Below are 6,840 nucleotides of genomic sequence, written 5' to 3'. Positions count from 1 at the left end.
CAAGTTAGTGGGCACAAGCTGTGCGCGGCAGGGTTCATGCCTATGTTATGAGCTGCATTACATGCATTCTGCGCATGTCGCTCAGGATAACCTCTCTATTAATTAGAATTGCTCTTGCTGCTTTAGGACTGCCGTCAGGCCGCAATGGCTTGATGCATCTCCCGTTCAATGTTGCAGTAGTGTCCCTCATTGCGGGTACACGGTATAGTCCTGCACTCAGTGTTGGTGCTATTACCTTCATAAAAGACGCATATCACTCACTGGTGTAGTGTGTGCTGTCGTTGCGTCCCTGCAGAGCACTTTAGGCACGTAACATTTGGTCGCAGCGAGCCAGGAGTGCTTATGCGGGACCCGCTTGCTCTGTGCCGAAGAGTAGGCACCGCGCTTGTTCGGGGAACGAGCGGGCCCTTGACCTCACTCTGCTGTCACTCTGCAGCGCTCACTGACCTGGGGTTGTGACCAGCGTCGACTCCTGGGAGGCTCCGTGGTCTTGCCGGCCTCACCGGTCTCTGCAAGGGTGCACAAGCGCCTAGCTCGAAGGTTCGGCCAGCGTGAAAGGTCTAGTGTTGGCGGCGACGCGCTGTGCGACGCAATCACACTGCCTGACGAGATGCCTCTACTTCGGTCTAGCGGTGATATCCGGCGCTCTCGAGTGAATTAGGTGGATTATTAGAGGCGGGCTGAGTGCCACTGGCACGGACGGTCTGGAATCGGCTCTCCCTAGACTTAGCCATTCGGCGCCAAGGATGAGTGGACTGGTGACTCTGGTGCAGATGGTGGAGGAATGCTATCCACTCGCGGCACACACAGAGGTGTACTGACGGCTTGCCACGCCTGCAGACAGCCAGCGCCACCTTTGCTAGCTTGAAGAGCTGGTGTGGGAAATTGATCAGCGAGTGAGAGTAGAATGCAGCCCAGGCTGACGCCACGCGGCCAGCTAGCTATTAGGCCGTTGTCATCCTCCTCAAGCCGAGCGAAAGCCCAGGAGGCTCCACGCATGCCGTTATGTTGAGCTGATTGGCTCGTGCTCGGTAGCCAACCGGAGACGGCTACAAGCTTTGGCCAGCGCGTAAATTCCTGTCATCGCACAGTCCAAGTCCGTGCTGTTGACAGCCGCTCATCATGTTGGGATCCCTGAGGAGTGGAGGGGTATTTGGGGCTGTCTGCCTCTCAGACAAGAGAGACGCGCATGAGCGGTGCAGCTATAGTGCCACGCCCGCCGGATATAGAGAACATAGTCAGGGCTGAAGACGTCAGTCTGCCAGCGCGAGTGGTTAGTGCACGTTGTATCCTATCAAGGACATGCCGAGCTCCAGTGAGATCGTCTCGAAGACCGGGTCATACCCACGTCACATCCGGCTTTCGCACGGGCCATTCCAGATGGCAGGAGCGCAGGCATGAAGGCTATGGTTCGCGCTGGCTGGGGTGCTGCAGTGTGGGACCTGCAGGTCAGTAGACACGTTCGCTGCTGCTCTGCGAGTCAATGGACAGTTAGCCCATCTTTGTCGGTGACGTCTCACATTGCAGGTACTGCCCACAGGGAGGCTCGCCAGCGGAGAATGGACCTGCAATTCCCTCCTAATATGGCACCAATAGTGAGATGTGCGCAGATGGGCAGGGAGGCGAAGGGATATCTCCCAGTTACCCGTCTCCCCAGCTGGTCTCGTCCACACAGGCAAAGCATGTAGGCACATGCCGTGATACCCCTCGGCAGGGGATGGAGGGTCTCAGCTAGGACACAGTTCTCCCCCGCAACCCGTCCGCACCTCAGCACACAGCACATACGCCACGCGCGCTCCGCAATGCACCACTGAAGGGATCGCAGGCACTAGCAACCGATCTCAGGAGCCTCATGGCACTGCACCTCAATGTTGGCAACGTGGATCGGCGGTCTGGACGGAGGCCCTCCGATGACGGCTATTGAGCCAGCATAAGTACCTCAGCTTCCCACCAACGCTCGCTCTTTTAGACGCTACTCAGACCCGCACCCGATGCGAGCCACGTCACAGACCCTCCTCAACTCTTGAGCCTCGTGTACATGCGTCACGCTGGATGGGCCGGTGGTCCGTGGAACCTTGGCTGCCAACCCTTAATGCAGCCGCCTAGCAGTGCGCCTGGCTCACGGGTGCTCGCGAAGAGATCAGTTCGCGGCTGCAAAAGGAGAGGCTTCTTCCGCTCGCACACACATCCAACGAAGCGCAGGTGCTCGAGGCCTCGGAATGAGTGAGAGACACGGTTACGCCTGGCCGCGACCGCACCCGCCAACGCTGTTGACTAGCTGTGCGGCTTCGTCGGCTCCTTCACAGAGCTGGGGATCCCCGCCAGGATGAAATAGATACAGGATAACTACCGGTCTGACCGGTGTGACATTAACGGCTGGATAGCTCAACCGCTCTGCCCTAGTGCGGCGTTGCGGGCGCACGGGAGAGGACAGGAGCTTACGTAGATACCGACAGGACAGCGGGGAGCCGTCCATCTGTATCCCCCCGCAGAAATGTCCTAGACGTGACACATCCCCATCTCTCACTGTGAGCCGTTCAGTGGCGGGTGCCGTACCGCCCCACGTCCGCAGATGGCCGTAGTCACGTCATACGGAGCCAGTGGACATCGGTGCGCGACCGACCACGGGTCCCGCTTCTCCCTTCCCGTATACGTACGGCGCCACGGGCCACTGGCACCGGGCGGCGACGCACCCGCGGGAAGACGTCCGAACGGGACAGACCCGGGGCACGCAACGCGACGCCCCCCTCGCTCGCTGACCTCCACGGGGTTGGAGATATTGCTTGTTCGCGCACCCCACGTGGAGAGGATCCACACCCGTCTGGCCGCTCCCTTCGATACCCGGCCTGTCCGAAAAGTGACATATTGCACTCCACGGACCCAACACAAATGGCCACGAGCCGCTCTCTGTAAGGCTGGGTGGCGGCTGAACCCCTGCCTCCTATAGAACTGGTCCAGTTCACCATGCACTATTGAAGGAAACGCTCCCTCTTCTCCACAGCGCCCCGGCTAATAGCAGCGGCCCGTCTGGAGAGTATATCTTGGGCCATTGAGCACTGCCACCAAGGCAGGCCCGCTTCCAGTCGACACACAATAGGGCCTGGTTCGCCTGCCGTGCAATCCCCGGTATGTGAGAGTGCGGAACGGGTGCGGGAAGTGCGGACCCTCCACGATTTCTGTTGTGGGACGCCCGACGGGATGGGAAGTGCTTGTAGTGCTGCCTCCCCCTGCCATGTATCCAAGCAAGTACCGCCCCGGGGAGGGAGGACTGAGCACTCAACGGTTACTGCCTTGTTGGTATGCTAAGGTTATTATGCGCCGACCCTAAGTCCCTATAATAGCCCCATCTGGCCTGGAACTGCGAAAGCGGAGGTCGTGGCTATATGCGCGTCGTACTACCGGGAGCTTAAATAAAGTGACCCCCGTGACTGCCCAGTGTATGTCCCGAATATAGTCACCCTGATTGAGCATATTGCAGCTGCGGCCCAAACCGTGGCACGCCGTGCTGGATTTAGGCAAATGCCTTTTTCTATCTAGCTATTGAAATCCCTGCAGCAGGACTTTGTTTTCCTGAGCAAGCAGCGTCAGTACACTTCTGCTGTAGTTGCCGCACGGGAGTGAGCATTCTCCACCATCTGCCCACCAGCCTAGGTAGCGTGATCTGGCCCTCTGGGTGCAGTGGCCGCCCCAGACCCTCTTCATCCTAATTATATTAGATGATGTTTATGTGTCTCCGTCCCTCCCGAAAATTGGACTCATGCCTTTCATGCTGCTGGTGGAAGGCTTGAGACGCGAGGGTTGGGACATTAACCGAAAAATCAAGCGGCCCCCAAGCGGTCTGTTACCTCGGCGAAGATACACTATGATGCCTTGTACGCAGCACATGACCCAGACGGGGATATTGCAGCTTTCCTCCGGTTTGTTAGGTTGGTTTGTACGCACGTGTCTTATTCGCCCACCTGCCTTTCTTTGAACCTTTTGCAATTCTAGTGCGACAGGCAGCACCCTGGCACTGGGCGCGAACCACCAGATGCTTTGAGTTGTGTAAGAGAGCCTTGCTCACACAGCACAGGCTCCGCTCCCCACCAGCTCCCGTTCGAGCTCGAGGTTTACTCACGAGTGGACCGTGTTTCTTGGGGTCTCTGGCAGCGCCACGCGAGTTCGTGGACAGCGAAGGAACCCATGGCTTTTGGTCCCGAGCATGAAAGTGGTGCGGAGCCGGCTTACCGAGGCCGCGTGTGATGGAGTAGAAACCCGATCCTGGTTTCTTTTGGTGGTCATGGGCATTTGCAGGACCACCCTCCAGGCATATCTGGTCCCGGCTGTGTGTTGTTGCACGCCCATCCCCGTAGGGACGGTGTGAAGGAGGCACCCTGCCCAAACACAAATTCGGGCGTGGCGCCAGGTACCACCATTTTAAATGGAAAACCTTACTTACACATGCGCGCTCTGTTGCTAGGTAAAAGCTCTCCATCTCCACCCCCCGTGCTTTTGCGCATGGGCTAGCTCCCAGCAGTTGCATATCTCGAACTATCATGTACCCTCCCTGAACAAGGGCGACATGAACTGCCACCCCGGTGGAGGAATCTCCCATCCCCAGTCGGGAGGTGGCCCGTCCTGTCGAACCACTATCAAGAGAGGAACAGGAGCAACACCTGCGTTCCGGACGGATCTGCGCCTACACTGCTAGGGGACCCGACAGTGGCGGGACAGGTAGCCATCACGCCCCTTGCAGATGTGGTGGCCATTGGCGTGGATGTTTTCGGCCACATTGGCTCGAGTCAGTGGGCCGAAACTACGGGCTGCCACCTCCCACTGAAAACTGCAACCGCCGCGGGAGGAATGTAAGAGTATACCGCCATAACACTGGAAAGCTGGGTCCCGGAAAAACAGAGGTTACTAATATAAAGCCTCCCGGGACAGGGTGACTGCTTGGCCCAGAGGGCCAAGAGATGGAAGCACTGGCGACGGAAGACCATTATCGCCGAGGAGCCCATTATGGAAGGCAGCTTCTCGCCTCTCGCCGACAAGCTTTCCTGGGCCGGCTGACGGCACTCGTAGACCGCCCCCGAGCCAGCCGCCAATTTTCTCGGGCCTTTTGGGCGGGCTAGCTCCGTTGACACACAATATGGCCTGTTCGCCTTCGGCTATCCCCGGTATGTGAGCGTGAAACTGGTGCAGGAAGTGCGGACCCTAACGATTTTGCTGGGCGCCCCGCGGTGGGAACCTGTAGTGCTGCCTCTCCCATTGGCCATAGTATCCAAAAAGCAGTACCGCCTCCCGGGGGGGGAGGACGAGTTCACTCAAACGGTCGCTGCCTTGTTGGATGCTAAGCTTATTATGCCGACCCTAAGTCCCTACAACAGCCCCATCTGGCCCGTGTGGAAGCTGGACGGGACGTGGCATATGACAGTCGACTACCGGGAGCTTAATAAAGTGACCCCCCCGGCTGACTGCAGTTGTCCCAGACATAGTCACCCTGATTGAGCATATTGCAGCTGCGGCCCAACCGTGGCACGCCGTGCTGGATTTGGCAAATGCCTTTTTTTCTATTGCTATTGATCCATGCAGCCAAGAGCAATTTGCGTTTTCCTGGCAAGCACGTCAGTACACCTTTTGCGTGTTGCCGCAGGAGTGGAAGCATTCTCCCACCATCTGCCACCAGCTAGTAAGCGCTGATTTGGCCTGGGTGCAGTGGCCGCTCCAGACCCATCATCACCATTATATAGATGATGTTATGGTCTCCGGTCCCTCTCAAGAAATTGTGACCGATGCCTTGCATGCTGCGGTGGAAGGCCTGGAGACGCGAGGGTGGACAATTAACCCGAAAAAAATACAAGGGTTGTGCCCCAGACCAAGCGGGAATTGCAAGCCTTCCTCGGTTTGTTGGGGTTTTGGTGCGTGTTCATTCCCCACCTGGCCTTTCTTATGCGACCTTTGCAAATTCTAGTGCGCAAGGCAGCACCCTGGCACTGGGCACGGAATCACCAGACTGCTTTTGAGTTGTGTAAGGATGCCTTGCTCACACACGCACGGCTCCACGCTCCCCAGCCAGGCCTCCCGTTCGAGCTCGAGGTTACTACTGTAGTGGACGTGGCTTCTTGGGGTCTCTGGCAGCCAGCGGGTGGACAGCAGAAGGAACCCATTGGCTTTTGGTCCCGAGCTGCATAATGATGGGAGACGGTGTCTGACTTTCCTAGGCGCGGTTAGTAGTAAGAAGCAGACACGCCTGTTCCAAACACCTCCGACCCGCTAGCGGCGTGGGTAGGTGACCGGCGCACTTGACTTTTAGCAGCCATTCAGGCACTCTTATGAAGGACTGGCGGTGGCGTATATTGGAAATGGAAAATGCCGGCACTAGCCACATCCGCGGGCCATGTCCGGCCGTTTGGGCCAGTAAAAGGGTGGCCTTGGTCATGCACCTGTGGCGTCCCATAGCGCGCCTAGTAGTGCTGCAGGGCGCCGTCAGCGTAGTCGTCTCCGAGGGCAGAGCAGCCTGGGATGCAAAACAGCAGGCCGGTGTAGGTATCTACAGCCTGTAACGACATATTGCAAGTCGTCTGCGGTAAGGGCCGATGTAGTTGACCTGCCAATCCATGGCACGGGCCCGTTGCCCATAAATATTCCGGCGGGTTCTGGCATGGCAATCGGCGCCAGCCGGCGACAAGATCGAGCAACCGCCGCTCGGCTGTACGGCAGCCGATGGGGGGAGCGTGGTGCCTTTGCGCAAGGGGAGCCGCGTATGCGTTGCACGGGCCCCCCGGTGGCCTCCATCTACGGTATTGTTCGAACCAGCTGGATGCTCCCTCGGCCATGTCGTCCGATGCTGCATTCCAGCTA

Source organism: Chelonoidis abingdonii, chromosome 1 (genome assembly GCF_003597395.2).
Source record: "Chelonoidis abingdonii isolate Lonesome George chromosome 1, CheloAbing_2.0, whole genome shotgun sequence".
In the NCBI taxonomy this organism is placed as follows: Eukaryota; Metazoa; Chordata; order Testudines; family Testudinidae; genus Chelonoidis; species Chelonoidis abingdonii.
Note: the sequence above shows the minus strand (reverse complement) of the source record.